Raw genomic sequence first — 18,510 nt, 5'->3', positions numbered from 1 at the left:
ATTTGTAAATTAATTACTTTTTAAGTCATGGCCAATTCGACCTTTTCATCATTTCCATCGTTTCCATCTTTTATCTAGAGCTACGTTCGGACTCCAGCCCAAATCCATTTTTTTGGCATAGATTGCATCCTTATTGATTTTGGATAGTCTAGACAGCCAAAACCCCCATGAAATCCAATTTTTGCAAATCGGATCCAAACCACATTTGGAGGCGGTTTAAAATGCGATTATAATTGGATTTGTATAGATGCGTCTCAGTCTGGACGCTCTGGGCGTTCAAATTGGATTTCAATGTGTCTTCTGCGTCACTCACAACACGACAGACGACAACCACGTCAAATCCAGAGCGACCTCCATCTCTCATGCTTCCGCATATGAAAGCAGCTCGTTAGTGCCACATAAACGTGCACGGTCATCTTACCAGATGCCAGTTCTGTTGTTAGCTAACAGACACATATGCTTTTACTTTTTAAAGTCAAAACATACAATTTTAGCCAAATATACACTATATTGACAAAAGTATTGGGACATCTGTTCAATCAAGGGTATTAAAAAAGAGTGTATCCTGCTTTTATTAGAGTAACTGTCTCTACTGTCCAGGGAAGAAGGCTTTCTGTGAAATTTTGGAGTAGCATTGCTGTGAGAATGAGTGTTAGTGAGGTTGAATGATCACCACTCCGCCTTATCCCCAACTCTCCAACTCATCCCAAAAGTATTGAATGGAGCATCATCCATCATCCCAGAGAACACAGTTCTTCCACTGCTCCACAGCTCAATGATGGGGGGCTTTATACCCCTCTAGCCCACGCCTGGCATTAGGCAGCATGTTAAAAAGCTTATTACACAGAACCCCAAACCAAAAGGGTTTCCTCTATTGGTGCAGTCAAAGAAGCACTTTTAGTACCTTATAGAACAATTTTTGCAACATTCAACATTTGCAACATTATTTTCAATTCAATGTAAACAAAAATAAAATGCAAACGTATACTTTTGAAGGTAATATTACCTCTATTTTTTAGTTGGAGGCTCTTTTATCATTTCAAATAATCAACAGAGCATCAATTTCTCCTGACAATGATGGCAAGCTGTTTCCAGCCACTGAAATCGGTCTTTGAGGAAACCAGTTAACCATCAGTTAGCTTGATACAGTGATTTCTAGCATCCATCCAACCATCTTCCCATCTGCTTCTACCTGGTCCAGAACCCACCTGGAATTATTGTGGGCGCCAGTCCATTGCAGGGTACCACCACAACAACTCATAGGGGTAATTCAGGAAAGCCAATTCACCTACCTATGTGTTTTTGTTTGGGAGGTGAAAGGAAACCAGTGCCCTGAGGGAACCCACATGGACAACCCTAGAGCCTGATTGCTGATTGCAAATAAATGCTAAATTACTTTGATACTCGATTTTATAGAAATCCCACGTTCTGATATTTTATCTAAGGTTCAGTTTCTGCAGTTTCTGCCCCAACCAATCATGAACCACCACTCAAATCTGCCCATTTAAGGCACTATCGGGTTATATCTGTGTGCTGGCTAGCTGGTAACCCAGTGCACCTTTGGAAAAATGTACAGAAACGTCACATTACAGAGCTGAATATCAACGACAGGGGCCTTCAAGACTGCTTAGGGTAGAAAAGTGCCTGTTTATTTTGAGATACGAGATGATGCTTATGTGAACTATCCTCTTTAAATTCCAGTCAGAACTTTAAAGTGGGCACCCATGAGTAATGCCAAAGGACATCGTAGCTCCAGGAACAGTCCCTCTGGAGCAGCTAGGGCTTAAAGTGTTTTACTCAAGGCCACAAGCGACATTTCCCACAAAGCTGGGAAAAAAAACCCAAAAACTTTGGACGAGTTGCATCAAAACTCTCTACCCGCCAGGCTCTCAGTGCCGTTTGGGCTTGTGCTTAGATGGGATGGCCTTTACTCAACAATCACCCTTGTGGGAATCTTCCACAGTGACTAAAGGGTTTTTATTAGCTTTCTGTGAGCTGTGCTGCGTAATAAACCAAGGGCACATGTCTTCATCTCCATCATTTCACTGCCGTCAAGGATTCCAAAATATTTACAGTGTCTCTCAGAAAGTGTATATAGGGCACTGTTAACTTAGCCTCCGTGTCCGGATGTTATTTGTGACCATCCTTAAAGTGACAGCTTTATTGTATCACGGGTCCGTAATGGCGATCTGTTTGCTGCAGCTGGTTTCTATCATGCCACAATCTCAGTGTTATGATCCATGCGCTAAAGGCCGTTATGGATGAGAAGGATTCACAGGCTGCCACTGTAACAGATAGGGGGAAGTAAAAGGATTACTCTTAAAGTAATAAATCAGAGATCACACTGACACTAATTTTCCAACGATAATCAGTCATGTTTGGTTTATGAGGCTAATATGGCCAATAATTTACAGAGACATAAGCCACTTTATTTGAAGGGAGGTCTAACTGTTAAGACTGTAAAACCTTAAAAAAGTGATATACAGTGACATGTAAAGGCTTATATAGCTTAAGCCCCTATAGGTGAATAGCTAAAGCCCCTATATGATTTGAATCCCAAATTTAGCCCAGATTCTCAGTCTTTTATGGACAGTTGAGAGAGTATTGAGTTGCATCTGAGGAGGACAGACGTAGATTTCGGGCCTTCCGACATGTATACAGGTCAGGAACTCAGTCTGAACAGGTCCTCTCAATAGCCAATGAAAACTGAGCATGGAAGTTATTCTTATATTTCTTAATGCAGCAGCTACAGTCTGGCACTGGTACATGTTCGATACTACAGAAATTCGTAAAAGGAGCCAACCAACGTCTTCCAACGTTGAAGGCTGTGTGACTCGCCTCCAAAACTCCAAAACTAAAGTGCACCCCAAGAAAAGGTAATGGGTTAGGTTAAGTTTAGGTTATGGGTTATCTTAAGTTTAGGTAATGGGTTATCTTAAGTTTAGGTTATGGGTTATCTTAAGTTTAGGTAATGGGTTATCTTAAGTTTATGATCAGTGTTAGGACTAGGTTATGGGTTAGGTTAAGTTTAGGCTATGGTCAAGGTTAGGGCTAGGTTATGGGTTAGGTTAAGTGTAGGTTATGGGTTATCTTAAGTTTAGGTTATGGGTTAGGTTAAATTTAGGTTATGATCAAGGCAAGAGCTAGGATATGGGTTAGGTTAAGTTTAGGTTATGGGTTAGATTAAGTTTAGGTTATGATCAGTGTTAGGGCTAGGTTATGGGTTAGGTTACGTTGGTTAGTTATGTTGGTTGGTTATGATCAAGGTTAGGGCTAGGTTATGGGTTAGGTTAAGTTTAGGTTATGATCAGTGTTAGGGCTAGGTTATATGTAAGGTTAAGTTTAGGCTATGGTCAAGGTTAAGGCTAGGTTATGGATTAGGTTAAGTTTAGGTTATGGGTTATCTTAAGTTTAGGTTATGGGTTCGGTTAAATTTAGGTTATGATCAAGATAAGAGCTAGGATATGGGTTAGGTTAAGTTTAGGTTATGGGTTATCTTAAGTTTAGGTTATGGGTTAGGTTAAGATTAGGTTATGGGTTAGGTCATGTTTAGTTTATGATCAGTGTTAGGGCCAGGTAATGGGTTAGGTTAAGTTAAGGTTATGGGTTAGGCTAAGTTTAGGTTATGGGTTAAGTTTAGGTTATGATCAAAGTTAAGGCTAGGTTATGGATTAGGTTACGTTGGTTAGTTATGTTGGTTGGTTATGATCAAGGTTAGGGCTAGGTTATGGATTAGGTTATGTTGGTTAGTTATGTTGGTTGGTTATGATCAAGGTTAGGGCTAGGTTATGGGTTAGGTTAAGTTTAGGTTATGGGTTAGGTTAAATTTAGGTAATGATCAAGGTAAGAGCTAGGATATGGGTTAGGTTAAGTTTAGGTTATGGGTTATCTTAAGTTTAGGTTATAGGTTAGGTTAAGATTAGGTTATGGGTTAGGTCATGTTTAGTTTATGATCAGTGTTAGGGCCAGGTAATGGGTTAAGTTAAGTTTAGGTTATGGGTTAGGCTAAGTTTAGGTTATGGGTTAAGTTTAGGTTATGATCAAAGTTAAGGCTAGGTTATGGGTTAGGTTAAGTTTAGGTTATGGGTTAGGTTAAGTTTAGGTTATGATCAAAGTTAAGGCTAGGTTATGTGTTAGATTAAGTTTAGAGTTAAGGTTAGAATTGCATTTTGAGGTCTAAGTTGAGGTGTAGGCTCAGGCAATACAATTTCACTGGTTGGTTTGTAACATCAAAAATGTGTTAAAATCATGTGATTTCCACATCAGGAATTTGTGCAGATGTACGAGGGTCGAACTATAGTTAGTACACACTGTACAAATCCTGAAAAGCTCTTTAAGTCACACATGTACGAATTCCTCCTGAGACCAGCCTGGTCGAAGCACTGCTGATGTTTTTCTGCCTCCCTTATAGCCACAGATCAGATCAGTGTGTACTTGAACTCATGACCTAAGGGTGCTTCTCCATCTCGGAATTAACTCTCATTGCCACTGGGAGGAGACCAGTTTTGCCCAGTTCTGCTGGAAAATATTGACCTCAGAGTTCAAATGTATTTAGCTAGCGTACTTTACTTTATCAAGAAGAGTGACCTCAGAGTTATTAAACACAAACGTATTAGTCAAACAGGAAATGGTCAGTAACAGGGGGTAATGGTGGGAAGAATAAACCGGAGAGGGGGAGATACAGGGAGTGTCACCATGTTTTAATTCACAAGTCTGTTGAAACACTGCTCAACCCGGGAGGAGATTGGAACGTACTGGGATAAAATTGACTTTGGTTTTGACGTCAGGTTTCAAAGAAAAATGAGTAATACTTTAAAGGAATGTGGCATCTGTGCTGGACCGCTTTTGTGTTTTTATATTTTGAGATCGATATGAAGCTATAAAAAGATGACAGCATGATCTCATACTGTGTGACACCCAAGCTTGTCATGTGAAATCTGTTATGGGATGGGTTTAAATTGTATTAATGAACCACTGGCACTAGAACAGATAATTTAATTAAATAACATGACATTTATTTTAATCAATTAAATTAATGTAAACTGTGCAGTGTTTTTATGGTGCTTAGCTCATAATTAACTGTAATTTCACCAGATTACATAATTACAAAACAGATACAACAGTCTACCTAATAATGTCATAGACCAGTGGTGTCCGTCCCTGGTCCTGGAAGCCACAGTCATGTACATTTTAGTGTTTACCTTACTCCCAACATACTTGATCTAGCCAATTAACCTCTTAATACACCTACGGGACGAAAGTGTAATTACAAACTTCTATTAATCAAATCAAATCAAATTTGACTCCTGCTGTTGTCGCAAAGCAGCTTTACAGAAACAGTAATCAGTAAAAAGACAAGAAATCAACAACATAAGAAGACATGAAAATATAAGACCCCCAGTGAGCAGCCAAAGGCAACAGTGGCAAGGAAAAGCTCCCTCAGAGCTGGAGGAAGAAACCTTGGGAGGAACCGAGACTCACAAGGGGGAACCAACCCATCCTCCTCTGATCAGAACTATTAATAAAGTATTGTTAAAAGTCACCAAACCACCAAATAAGACTGTTGTACTGCTCAGGTGTGCTGATATAATCCTCATATCATAATATAATAATCATATTAATCATAATATAGTGATAATATAATTACAGTAGTGATGGTACGAGTAATGAGAGTTAATGATAGGTTAATGATAATAGTGGCAGATAGTTAAGAGTTCATATAGATTAGGCAGATACCAAAGTATGACAGTCCCAGTAGTTACTGAGTGATACACCTTAGTGTGTTTCTGGACATGCTATAATGTAATACATTCATAGTCATGTATGGAGTATCACTAATCTGTTTTTGTATTTTATTAATTTCCAGTATTGCAATATTATAAGATTTATAACATTATATTAGAATAGTACTGCTGTTGTACTAAATACAGGCCCTGAACATAAAAATAGATAGGTAAAGTTTTCTAGATGGTAACACCTAACACAAAGAAATACACTAATATTAAAATCACTATACCTAATAAGGAGCTCCTGTCAGAACAGTTGTGGGTCAGGAACAGTCTCTAGTTTTTTGAAAGGAAATATTCCTCCCTTAAACACTAAGGTCTTAAAATGATCAATTTTCTATTGCTCTGGGGCTCCTCACAACATTATATGTGTCTTTGTGTATTGACCTTGGATACCAGTGGCGCCAGTCTTGTGAAGTTCTGGAGGTGCCATTTTTATTAAGTCAGGGTCACAGAGGTACAGCTAATATTTGAAGCCAAACATTTGTGGTGTTTAGCAACAATTTTGCGAAGAGTCCATCTGACTCTCTTAGTGAGCTTCACCTTTGTAGCACTGCAGTTGGAGTGTTTTCTGCATAAGCTGGATGGTCTGTTACTTTCACAGCCTCAATAATTCTTTTTTTAATTATACTTTTGGACCTTCAAGAGGAAATCAGTTTGAGAATTGCAAGCACATGAAGACGATTTCCACAAAAACACAGCACTTAAAGGGGCGCTAGAATGAAAAACTGTATTAACCTTGGCATAGTTAAATAATGAGAGTTCAGTACATGGAACAGACATACCGTGAACCTCAAACACTGTTGTGTCCTCTTTCAAAAGCCAATAAACCAGTAAAATGAAGCTGTAAAACAAAACATTTACATAACACTCTATTTTCCTGTACACTGAGATTACTAGCAAAAGCCTATTGGTAAAGGTGCAAGTATCTGTCACTGTACAGCGAAATGTGTCCCTCGCATTTGACCCATCTGTGGTAGTGAACACACACACTAGTGAACTAGGGGCAGTGAGTACACACACTCAGAGTGGTGGGCAGCCAACTCCAGCACCCGGGGAGCAGAGAGGGTGAAGGGCCTTGCTTAAGGGCCCAACAGTGGCAGCTTGCCGAGCCCAGGTATCAAACCCACCACCTTGCCATCAACAGCCCGGAGCACTAACCGCTGAGCCACCACTGCCCCTAAATGCAAAACACAAAAGGCTAAACGCAATGGTTACTTCCAAAGAATATGGAATCAAGGCTTCATGAAGTTCCATCTAGCAAGAATCTGACTGATCACAGGCTAAAAGCAAAGACTAGGCTGTGATTAAAAGGGCAGAATGGCTGTGCTATATGTAATAGCTAATGCTAGACCATTGGAGAAGGAAAAATGACTGGGCAGAGCATAATGCCTGACTCTTTCAAGAAGATATTTTTTTTTGTTTTTTTATATGGTGTCCACCATAAAAGGACATGATGGTGTCATTCTGGGTTAAATAACAGGGTGGTAAATTAAACTATATGTGAGCATTTTCACCCCAACAAAAGTTACATACTTACTATTTATACATTAAACAACAGCTCAGTGTTTACTCACTTACAAAAGTACTCTATAAATGCTCTCTATGGCACCTTTAAGTGATATTCTGAGCATTTATACTTCACTGGATTACTACTGAAATTGAAAACCTGAACTTTTACTCAATTACATTTCACGAGTCAAAACATACTTACAACATAAATAATGTAAAAAAACTCAAATAAAATAAATTTTCTTATTTAAATTTTTGTCTTTTCTTACCGAAAATGTATCTTTCAGTACACTCACTTTTTTCTGACCAAAACATTTTCTTATTTCTTTATTCTTATTTATTTATTTTTTTGCCCTGGCGTTGTATCAAAGTGCTAATTGTCTAATTGATTCTTGACAGATATAACAGATACATTCAAATGTCTTTAAAGATGTGACTCTTATTATTTCTATTATTTACGAAATGTTTTTATTAATATTGTCCATATGCCACCTGCTATCTACACACCTTCCATTCACCCAAAATGCAAACGACGCATTTTAATCTAGCTTTTCATGTCTTGAAAATTTCATAAAGCCTCACAGGAAGTACACAGTCATGTTCTCCTGGGAGCTGTCTTCAGTCTTCAGTCTGGAAGTTCTTGTAGAAATCCTCTCCACGTGCCTGCAATTCTCAAAACGCTGTCTCAGCTTGTTAACTGTCTGGTGACTTAGAGGGGGGCACTTTTCCAAGTCAAGGGTCACTGGAAATATGATTCAGTCTTTGACCTTGTGGTGCTAAAGCCTGATGACCCATACAGTGTCTGAATCGTGAAGAGAAATTTTAGGGTTATTTTGAGGGCACCGTAAAATCTTTCCCACAATGCACTTGTTATTTCTAGTGAACATCGTAGGTCACTACATCAGCTGAAGTGCGTCATGAGTCTTACATTACTACAGAATGGACATTACTTTAACAGTGGCCACTGAGACTAAGGACCAAATGTATTGGAATCTCGTCTCTCTGGGGAAACAACAACAGCAGCTACATACAGTTAAAATACACTAATAGTTTTACTGCTGCTTATCATACAGCAGAAACAGACATTAATAAGATGGAGAAGAGTGTCATAATAAAATATGAATAGAGCTGAACAATGTCAAATTATAATGTGAATAAAAAGGAACCATGTAGAAATAAGATGATGGAGGTGAGCATCCTAGAAAATGTGAATGGAGGAGAACATTGTTGAACTAAGATGATGGAGGTGAGCATCCTAGAAAAATGTGAATGGAGGAGAACTCTGTAGAACTAAGATGATGGAGGTGAGCATCCTAGAAAAATGTGAATGGAGGAGAACTCTGTAGAGCTAAGATGATGGAGGTGAGCATCCTAGAAAAATGTGAATGGAGGAGAACTCTGTAGAACTAAGATGATGGAGGTGAGCATCCTAGAAAAATGTAAATGGAGGAGAACTCTGTAGAACTAAGATGGTGGAGGAGAGCATTCTAGTAATGTAAATGAAGGAGAACACTTTAGAAAAGAGAAAATGGGGATGACATTGTAGAGTAATGTGAATGGGGAGGAACCGTGTAGAACAGATATATTGGAGAAAGTAAGACGATGGAGGAGAGCATCCTAGAAAAATGTGAATGGAGGAGAACACTGTACACTGCCACTGTAGAACAGAGATAATGGGGGAGATCATTCTAGAGTAAATGGCTCCATATAGTTCTTTTGAAATTCTGCTCACTGAAAGTTTTCTTGGTCTTCAGCTTGACCTCCACCTCTCCTGTTGACTGTAGTTTCTTAATTACATTTGCTATCTTCTTATTGGCGTCTCCTGCTTTGTGGGCATCAACTATTTTAATTTCCAGAGAGCTCGGCAGCTGCTTAGATGATTATTGGAATACGTTTTAAGGAGGTTTGAGAATTTATTAACCTCCTGAGACCTGGACTTTTGCTTGATGTACATTTTTAATTTCCCCATATTTAATGTCCCCATATGAGGACCCTTTGAACGTTGCATGACTTGGCCTTTCCTAACAATGATTCTGAACAAGCCATAGCCTTAACAAGCTATCACCTCTGAGACCTTGGTAAAAGGTATCTGAGAGCTTAAATCCCTGGGTTTTCAGACTTTTGCATGGTGCTCTTTTAATTTTTTTCCTCTCTAAAACTGTACACAGCAAAAAGTAGTTAATCTTCTACTCTTAACAGTAACAGACGTTCTGACCGGGGGTGTCCAGATATTTGCATATTGTTCTCTATCTATTATTGCTGCTGACTGTCTAGTATTGCCTTACTTTCTGTTTCATGTGTGAGATATATGTCATATGGTTGGTAAAGAGTCTTGGGGAGTATGGGGAAGGTACTATAAATAAATTGAGGCTGATGAGGAAATCCCAGAATTCCTCACTCTCCCTTTGGGCCCTTAGACAAAGCTTTGAACCCAACTAACTCAACAGAACCAGACCCTGAGAGCTCAGAACAAGCCCAGTCCAGGGACCCCAGCGACTTGAGCCTGACCATCATTCAGGAACACACGAGGTCAAGTCTTTTTGACAGATGCCCTTAAGATAATACAGATGGGAGGCCTGCTGCGCTTGTCTCTGACAGGCAATAAACAACCACCGCTGACTGAAGCTCAAGAGAGAGCCAAGGAGAGCAGAAGAGTCTTTTAAAAGCCTGCTGAAAAAACACAGTTGCTTAATTCCAGAGGAAGGATAAACATCCATCACTGTAACTGATGCACACTGAGGATAGACGAACATCATAAACTCTTACAAAATCACATGAGCTAGTCTGCTGATATCTGCATTATATCTCGATATTTGTGATCTTGCGTATGTGTCCAGGGCTGAGGTAAAGCGTACTCTGCAGATCAGTGTCTGGTCTGAGTTCCTTTTTAAAGCTACAACATGATTCTGAGCTGTATACACTAGATATCCAAATGTTTGTGGACACCCCTTCTAATCAATGCATTCAGCTACTTTACTTTGCACCCATTGCTGACATACACAGCACACAGCTTGTCTAGTCCCTGTAGGAAATTGTTGCCAATAGAATAGGACTCTCTGGAGCAGATAAACATGAACCTATTGGCACCATGCTGCCTAATTTCAGGTGTGGACTAGAAGGGTAATAAGACCCCCAGCATTGAGCTGAGGAGCAGTGGAAGGACTGTGTTCTCTGGAATGATGGATGGTGGAGCTCCATCCAATACTTTTAGGGTGAGTTGGGGAGTTGGAAATGAGGTGGGATTGTGATCATCCAACATCCTGACCTCAGTAACACTCCTGTAGCTGAATGCTGAATACTCACAGCAATCCTCCTCCAAAATCGATTAGACCTTTATACCCCTCTAGTCCACGCCTGGCGTTAGGCAGCATGGTGCCAATAGGCTCATGTTTATCTGTTCCAGATAGTCCTATTCAATTGGCGGTATTTCTCTGCACAGTATCCCTGGAGTTTTTGCTTGGTTACAGTAACGTTGGGTGTGACGAGCCGATTCTTAGTTATGAGTCGATTCTCCATTGTGAGCTGACTCTAAAAGGAGCTGCCTATTGTCTTTTCTTTGTCTCTCGAGGTCACGTTTTCTCTGAGCATAGTAATGGGATTTTATACAAGATGATAAGAATCAACGAATGTTGACAACTCCTTATCACTGGGAGATCAGGCTGATTCTTAAAATGATATATTTGTTTCCAAGAGCAATGTGCTTTAGGGATTAGGGACCGTCACTTGAATTAGGGAGTGTTAGTGTTAGTGTTAGTGTGTTTCTGCTAGGTGCAGTCTGACTTGGGCGGATTGCTATTTCAGTGGTGTAAAGCGTGGGGGCGTACAAGCATGGGGCTGCACACGCCTGTGTTGACAATTCACTGCCGAGATAACAACGAACATCTGACTGTTGAAGTCTGCCTAGACTGTTTTCAGTCAGTGGTGCTCTTGTGTTTACCGTAGCCAAGATAGCAATACACCAGAAATGTACCTGAACACCCCTCATTTCCAGACCACCGCACCCATTGGTGTAGATATATTCACAAGCTGCATTGCTATTTCAGCGATGCAGACAGAAGGCATGAAATTAGACTGTTTGTGGGGTGTAAGATAGGGCCCATGAACATTACTAACTTAGTAGATGTTTATGTAATGAGATTCACAATGTAAATGGTAATTATATATATGTAAGAAGTGTCTGCATCAGTATTTGAGTTTTTGCAGTGTTTTTTCAGTGATTTCTCCATGTGTCCAGTCACTATTGCACTCTTCCAAGTTCATTGTCGATGATGTGATATGCAGTTGGAGTGCACAAGGTCAGAGAACAGGAAAGGCACTATCAATGGCTCTGTTTGAGCTGGCCTGGCTCTTAGTGTGGACACAATGGACAAAGTAAGGTGATAAGGTCAACCACAACAGCTTTGATAACTGACTCATTGTTGTCGTTGTACAGGTTCAGGGTTACTGATTGTACTAATACAGTAACTTTACACCAGGGGGGAGCTTTCAGGCCTTTTAGGCCTTCAGATATGATTTCTTTAACCATGTGTCACTCCTGCCCAAAATCTAGCTTCATTTCTGTTCTACCCTCTTTCAGATGCTCCTCAAAACCTAGCTGGGCATTAGCCTGGCATTAAGCATGGTGCAAATAGGTGCATGTATCTGCTCCAGAGAGTCCTATTCTATTGGAAATACATCACTGGACAGTAGAGCTTTTTCTTGATGGGTTTGATGGGTCGACTCTACAAGGAGCCACCTTCAACCAAAACAATCTAAATCCACATATAATACAGTAAATGTTAAATATATGATGTCCTATATTGCAAATATATGACATAATACATAGATGATTGCCAATTTGCATGTATTAGAAAATATATTAATTGTGCAACAGAAATGTATCAAATCTATCATTTATATTGTGATATATTGGGGATTATATGTATTATATATTTATATTAACAATATATATTATATATTGTATATGTATATTATATAATATATTATATGTATTATATATTTTTATTAACAATATATAATATATATTTAATACATGCACATTTCCTGCACATGTATAATGTGTGTATGTCTGTATTTTACTATATGTTTACATTGACTAACTCACTCACTTTACAAGCATCAATGTGTCAGTCCAAATTAATCATAGTATATGAAAAATATTAATTGCACTATATATTTATATTCACTATACATGAGTGAGCTCAGTTACTTTACGGTGCATCCATTACTGACAAAGGCCCTGGGCTGTGGAGCAGTGGAGCTGACTTCTTTAGAGTGCTGGAGCTCCAGCCAGAACCTCTAGGATAAGTTTGAGAGGCATTTTTGATCTATAACTAATCTTCCATGACCAGTTCTGTCTCAGACTTCACTAATGCTCTCATGTCACGATGCCATCACATCCTCAATGTTCCAAAATCTAGTGGAAAGCCTTTGCACAATAGTAGAGGCTTATTATTACCTATTTTTACCCTTGATTTCAAGCAGTAACTCTGGCCGGTGTCTACAAACCTTTGGACGTAATGGGCTCTATCCTACACCCTGTGCAAGGCGTGTCATGATGCTCCTTGCTATTTTACCTGTGTATCTTGGCAACCTAGGCAGACGTCAACAGTCAGACGTTCGTTGCTATCTTGGCAGTGAATTGTCAACACAGGCGTGTGCCGCCCAGCCCTCATACACCCCCACTTTACACCACTGAAACAGCAATCCACCAAAGTCAGACTGCACCTGGCTCTTAAAGGGAACGGCGAGTGACACGCTGATTGGTTTATAACACATTATGCCCAAAAATACCCACCCATGATTAATTAAGAGACGTAGTACAGGCCTTTTGCGCGATTCAAGCCGCGCAAGGCATACTTTTTTCCTCCATTACGACAACAAAGACACTTTAACACGCCCTAAATCAAGCTGCACGGTGTGCGGTTGACGGCTCGTCTAAAAAGATCACTAAAATAGGGCCCCTCGTGTATAATATGAACAATACAAATATTCTCCAATATGTAAAAAGCGGCAATAATCTGAATACTGTAAAGCACATTAACACACACAGGTCATTTGTATGTGTTTCTGTTGCTTTCGGTGTTGAATCAGTGTAGTCCTTATGCAGGCCTGCCAATCAATGCGTGCAAAAAAATATAGAAAATCAAGATTGTTGTTTGACTTGCAATCATTTTTTAAAATGCTAATTGATTTAGCGCAGGTTCATTTCTAGTGGAGGTTATTATGCGCATGCATCATGCTGAACAGAAATTAGATTTAGCATATTTCTCTCTGTAGCACACCTGCAGCCTATTTTCTTTCCGCCGGTTTCAGCAAGCAGCCAATAATATAACTTCCCAAGCCCATCTCTATTTTAGCTGTTGCCCACTGTGACTCCCTCTGCAAATTTGATCCTGCCTGGCAATTTCTATGCAGATAAGGCAGGACCTGCAGACAAGCAGAAATACTGAAATGCCAAAAGGAAACATTTGCCAGGGTCAAATATGTATGATCTCCAATTGGTTAGGGCTTCAGGAGCTGGACTGAAGGCCTTGTGCATCTCATTAACTACCAGTGTACATGAATTAGCCATAACACTTCCTCACTAACAGGTGAAGTGAAGAACATCAAGCAGGTCTTGTGAAGGTTTTCTGGTATGCGGTGGTCAGAAACTACCAAAAGTGGTTCAAGAAAGGACAACCAGTGAACCAGTGACAGAGTCATAGGCACCTAAGGCTCACCGATGGCTCACCGAATGGTCAGATCTGTTATGATGGCACAGTAAGGACCTACTCATTACAAGGCAGGTGGTGTTAATGTTGATTGGTGTAATTTAAAAGTGACAGTGAAAGCAATCATTCATGGTTATATTTTTAAAGAGTCACTATAGGCCACTTGAAGGCTCAATCAAACATAACATACACTGTATGTCCAAAAGTTTGTGGACACACCTTCTCATGAATGCATTCAGCTACTTTAAGTTGCACCCATTGCTGACACAGATATACAAATTCACACACATATACAACTTGTTTAGTCCCTGTAGAAAAGTACTGCCAATAGAATAGGACTGCTCCAGAGAAACATGAACATATTGGCACCATGCCTATTGCCAGCCGTGGGCTAGAGGGGCATTTAGACCTGCAGAATTGAGCTGTGGAAGCTCGACTGAGGATTGAGGTGTTCTCTGAAATGACGGTGGTCCATCTAGTATTGCTCCTGTTGCTGAATGTAATCAAATGTAATCGAATTCGAATCGTAATGTAATCCTCACAGCAGTGCTCCTCCAAAATCTAGTAGAAAGCCTTTTCCCTGGACAGTAGAGACAGTTACTCTGCAGGATAAACACTTTTTAATACCCTTGATTTGGGAAGAAACAATGAATGAGCAGGTGTCCCAATACTTTTGTCAAGTGCAAGTTTCTTTGGGACTTGCACATCAGGAAGAGGCCAATGAAGCTAGTCGATTGTAGAGACCAGCTACAAAAATCAAGCCTTCCAACCTTTCATGCAAGGGCCGGGACAGGAATAACCAGCTGAGGAGGTAGCCGGCTAGTAAATGATGGCTTGGCTAGGCTATGCTAGGCTATTAAGCTAAGCTATGCTGCTACAGTCCTCCTTAAACCAGCTAATAATAGTAGAGCCTATTGTTTATTGCCATGAGCCCTGCATAAAAAGAAAAACAGTGCTTATTCTGAGGCAAAATAACAGGGTTGTAAATAGGCTTCATACATACAAAAGTAGGCATCTGAGCATTTGTGCAATCAACCAAAGTCACATACTGACTGTTTATGCATCAATAATGATTAATGCATTCTTGGCACCTTTAAGGTGAAGCTGTGTCAAGTCAAGTCAAGTGGGTTTTATTGTCATTTCAACTACATACAGAGTACACAGTGAAACGAAACAACGTTCCTCCAGGACAATGGTGCAACATAGACACAGTGCATACAGAACACAAGTGCAACACAAACAAACAAGTGCGGACAGACAACACAACACAGTACAGACAGAGGATAATATTATTGTTACTTGACAGATTTATGGTCCAATCTGAAGGCCTATCTTTAGTACACGGCCCCTCACTGCTTTTTTACTCTTATATTTAAAAGCACAGACATAAACAGATCAACACGCTGGGAATCTTCCTCTTACCTAGTGAGACAATGGAGATCTAATTTTATCTAAGTCGAGTATTGTTTGCAGCCCTGTTTCCTGATGAGGAGGGGATGTTTTCACAACTCCCCTGGATGTGTGTATGAAGTGTTTATGAAGCCTGTGTTGCCTCTGTTAACCCCTGCAGAGCGAAGGGGATGGAAAAAGAATCACAGGAAATCACAGAGCCATGGGGCGTCAAACGCCAATCACACAGCCACTGAGGGTCACGATGATCTAGACCGAGCGAACCTCCGGCCCTTACGAACGGCCGCGCTGGCCTTAATGTTTGGGAACAGCTTTGAAAAGATGTCAGGACCGTGTCGGTTTTGAGTTCTCCGTTATGTCTGTATCTATCAGGCTTTACAGTTGTAGAAAATCTGCTATTTGACTTTGTGGATGCTTCTCGTTCAGCTGTACTTTATTCTAAAATTTTTGGATCAATGGTTGATTTTCGCTGATATTTTTACATAAGAGCAAAAAACCCACATTGTCTCACAGGACACCTTTGGATGGTCTTGTGGAGTCCTTGCCTCGAATGGTCAGATCTGTTGTGGTGGTACAATAAGGCTCTACTCATTACAAGGCAGGTGGTGTTAATGTTGAGAAGATACAGTGAAAGCAACCATTCATGGTTATATTTTTAAAGAGTGGGACAAATTTCTTGAGAAAAGGGTCACTATAGGCCACTAAAAGGCTCACTCAAACGTAACATACACTGTATGTCCAAAAGTATCTACCAGGCTTTACAGTTGTAGACAATCTGCTATTTGACTTTGTGGATGCTTCTAGTTCAGCTATACTTTCTTCTAAAATGTTCGGATCAATGGTTGATTTTTGCTGATATTTTTACATAAGAGCAAAAAACCTGCAACGTCTCACAGCTTCAACAGCTTCATCTTCATCAAGTCTTCCTCTGATGAGCAGATTCTGCCTAAATAATCAATGTAAAGCCCAATTAGACCCAAGGTGATTTGATTGGTTCTTTGAGGAACGCCACAAAAGAACCACCTTTGGTTTCATGAAGAACAGTACTTATAATAGAATAACCTTTTAGACTTCTAGAGAAGGTTCCTTACCAATTTAAAGGTTCTTCACACTCATACATCTCTTTACAAACACTGTTGTTGTTCTCTGGAACCAAGAGTGGTTCTTCTATGGCATCGCTCAAAGAACCATTTGGAGCGCCTTTAGTTTTAACAGTGTAATGAATGCTAGACCTGACAGCAAAGTAATACATGTAAATGGGCTTTAGCAGTAGCAACTCCGACATATCCAGTGTAGGAGCTTTGTCAGATGTTCCTTCAGGTTTTGTACACATGATTCATTGACTTAGGCTGGGGTTACCATAGGTGCTCTTTTTGGGATATCGAAAATTGATAAACCTCCAGGATTTTGCTCTGATTTCACGCCAGTGTTTGCTTCTACAGTCACCGCAGTTTTTTTCCGTCAGCTTTAAACTCATCTCTTTAAGCCCCGCCTTCTCGCCCTCCATAATCGGTCTGTATGTACCTGAATCTACACATGATTGGTATACGCTGGTCAAACTTAAGCTTCCCAGAGAAAGGAGTTCAACAAGATTGAACAATTTTAACATGTTTAACACAAATGTAACACAAATGTAACACAAATGTAAATAAACACAGATCTGATAAAATAATCCTACAGTTTCGTCTCAATGAATCCAAGCGAACCAAATATTCTAAAAGTTCCAGAAAGCGAGAGCGAGAAATAGCCTGTCGGATACCTCAGGAGGACTCAGCAGTGTCTAAATAGTATTTTTATGGCTATTATTTTTCAAGGATTTATTATTATTATAAATGGATGACAAATATATAGATGTAAATGCCATGGTCCTACAACACAGGCCTACCTAAAGCCCCCTGGCCATGACATTCTACATTGGACGTGTATGTGTCTTCAGTGTCACTTTTCATTGAAAACCAAAAACATAAATATAGGCACCTTAACACAGATCATCTCTGATGAGTGGACTGTTTACTTGTAGTCAGTGGTCTCTGTGCCCAGCACGTCTTAGGGTTTGCCTTTCTGATGTGTCCAATGAAGGGTTGCCATTGTGGAGTAGATGGAGTAGCAAGAGGCTTCACACTTCCCAACACACTGTTAATGAAATCCTCACCTGAGCACTTAGTAAAGATCCTCACCCCCTCCTCTCTCCAAACCACACCAGCAGACCCCAACAATCACCTCCACTCACATCCTAATTAATCACAGCGACACCCACACCTACACACACTTATACACACACACAGTGTCAGACCAGGACAGCTAGGAAGGGACACCAAGGGAGGATGTCTGCTGCCGGGCTCCATCTAAAACAACACCCTCCCTCATAACTAACAGAAAGGCTTTCATGCCTTTCCACGTTCATTAACTGAAGAAGTGTGTGTGTGTGTGTATGTGTGTGTGTGTGTGCATGTGCATCTATGCTCAGATGTTTGTAAAAATAAGAGTAAAAATCTTTCTTTGGGGCCAAATTTGACTTTGATTAAATATTTGAATTGTTTGACAGCCCTGATATGTGGTTATTGTCTGGGCCCATGTCTTCACAAAGGATGACCATGACAGAAGCAAAGGCTATTAAACTGACCTGTAGACCAAGTCAGAACACTTGGATCTGGAAACGGCTCATTAGTTGCAGTAGATGCGGACAGAGCAGACAGTGCAGTTGTTTTGGGGCTGCTGTGATTAATCTACTACAGTATACAACATTAAGAGACTGGCTTTAAGGAGTTCTTGTGTTCCAGCTCTCAGATTTCACTTTGCTTGTAATAGAAGAACCTTTTAAACGTGTAAAAAAACTCCACCTTCTGTAAAGGTTCTTTACCAATTTAAAAGTTCTTACATCTCTTTACAAACACTGTTCTTGTGTTAAAGAACCAGGAGTGGTTCTTCTATGGTATTACTGATGGCAAAGTAATACATATATATGGGCTTTAGCACTCGCATCTCCGACATTCCCAGTGTAGAAGCTTTAGCAGTGGTTCCTTCCATTTTTGCACACAAAATTCATTGACGTAAGCTGGGGTGACCATATGTCCTCTTTTTGGGATATC

Source organism: Salminus brasiliensis, chromosome 5 (genome assembly GCF_030463535.1).
Source record: "Salminus brasiliensis chromosome 5, fSalBra1.hap2, whole genome shotgun sequence".
NCBI lineage: Eukaryota > Metazoa > Chordata > Actinopteri > Characiformes > Bryconidae > Salminus > Salminus brasiliensis.
The sequence above is the reverse complement of the archived record's forward strand: the minus strand, read 5'-3'. Positions refer to the sequence as shown.